The sequence below is a fragment of the Arachis ipaensis genome, chromosome B8, assembly GCF_059453495.1.
Source record: "Arachis ipaensis isolate K30076 ecotype BB chromosome B8, ASM5945349v1, whole genome shotgun sequence".
NCBI lineage: Eukaryota > Viridiplantae > Streptophyta > Magnoliopsida > Fabales > Fabaceae > Arachis > Arachis ipaensis.
In genome coordinates this window covers 64,602,819-64,604,875 of record NC_142443.1, presented here as the reverse complement: position 1 = coordinate 64,604,875, position 2,057 = coordinate 64,602,819, and positions in this window count along the sequence as shown.

The following is a 2,057-nucleotide window of genomic DNA, read 5'->3' as shown; positions in this document are numbered from 1 at the left end:
TCAAATTAAGCATAAAAGAGCTCATGAAATATGGGTTTATCAACCTCCCCACACTTAAACACTAGCATGTCCTCATGCTAAATCCAAGGTAAATAATTAAGGTTAAAGTGATGGAATGTTATGAAATGCAACCTATGCTAAATGCATCTACCTAATGAGTCATGCAGTTCTAATTCATCCACTCATATATAAAGCTTACATGTAGCTAAGTTAATTCACATTCTCAAGGAGTTGTGTGTATATATATATAGCCAACCCTTAAATAATAAAGTACTTTAGCAAATGAGATGGGAAAGAAAACATTGTACAAACTTGCAAAACAATTAGTAAATTTTAAGCACGGATATATGTTGATGAGTTATTGAACCCTCACTAGATTTTGTGTTTACTCTCTAGTCACTCAGTGTTTATTGGGTTTATTCACTCTATTTTTCTTTTTATTCTTAATTTCTACAGCTTTGTTTTTCATCTAACCAATCAACAATTATAGAATATAGTCATACCAAAAAGTCATGAGGTCTTAATTAAGGTTATAATGGGGCCAAGGTAAAGGTAAGGATTTATGTATATGGTTAAGTGAGCTAATAAGTGAATCTTTAATTAGACTAAGATCTCACCTAACATACATATTTAGCAAGATAAAACTTCTTCACCTATTTTTCCATAATTTCCCACTTATTGTAACATGCTCATGTTTTACTTTTTATTTTTATTCCATGTGCATTGTTTTCATTGGGGAATTTTCTTTTTTGTATCCCCTTTTATTTGGATGCTGAAAATTAAAATTTTTTTTTAATGCACATGATAATTGAATCATTTAGATTTTCTCATGAGCATGCTTCCCAAATTTTATTTTATTCCCTTTTACTTTTCTACCTTTTGTTTCTATTACCCATGTTCCAAAAGGTTTCCCGCATTTAACTTCTATTTATAATTTTCTATCTTAAGCTAACCAAGGATTCACTTGGGATTTTATTTTGTTTTTCTGCTTAAGGCTAGTAATTTGGCTAAATAGAATAAAGGGGTTTTGAAAGGCTCAAAGGGGCTAACAAGGGTAATGTAAAAGGTAGGCTAATTTGGGATGAGTGAGCTAAAATCAAATGATAGCCTCAATCATTCTCTTGGTATGTATCTATTCTATATTCTATAATTGGACATATAGATTAAAGCAAAGTAAAAAACATCAGAATAAAAAGAAATGTGACACACAGAAATGAAATTATGGTTTGAATGCAACCATACAATTTAAGCTCAAGACTCACAGGCTGTGTGTTCTCTAACTCAAGCATCATATATCATTCATATATTGTATGCAGGTTTAGTTAAAAATTCCCATTATTCTCTTGAAAAAAAATTATTTAGGGTAGCTTTTAAAGTTTTAATGTTCCTCCTTGATGAAATGTTGTCAACTAACATGTAATGCTATATATACAAGGTGTGGGTTGTTTTGATTCTGTTAAAGTTTTCAGTTTACTTCCTTTTTATATTTTTCTATTTAAACTATACTATCTTATGCTAAAAAGGGTAAACTATACTAATTAATCCACTAATAAATCAGAATTGCCAACTAAACTAAATAACTAAAATAAACTAAATGGATGAAGTATGAACTAAAGATGCAAAATGCAGAAAATAGAGTAAAATACACAAGTAGCAATGTATAAGTACTCAAAAAATAACAATAAAAGAAAAAGAGAAAAATACAGAAAAATATCCAAAATAGAAGAAAAAGTATGTAGTAGTTCACCAAAATAAACGCCAGAGATGGCGACCTCCCCACACTTAAAATGAAACATCGTCCTCGATGCTCAATCAAGCCTGGTGTGAAGGAGTGTCATCACTGGTAGGGATGGCAGCTGGGGTCTCTGTGGTGGTGGTGGGCTTGGGGTCTGGCTGCTGTAGAGGTGGGATGAACTGGAGCGGGATCTCCGGATCTGCAGCCTCTATCTGGTGCATAACCTCCTGATGCGGGGCAGCCTGCTCTGTGGCTGCCTGCTGATGAGTCTCCGCCTGGGAATGAGGCTCCTCCTCGTGCTCATCCTCCTCCTCGTGCTCAT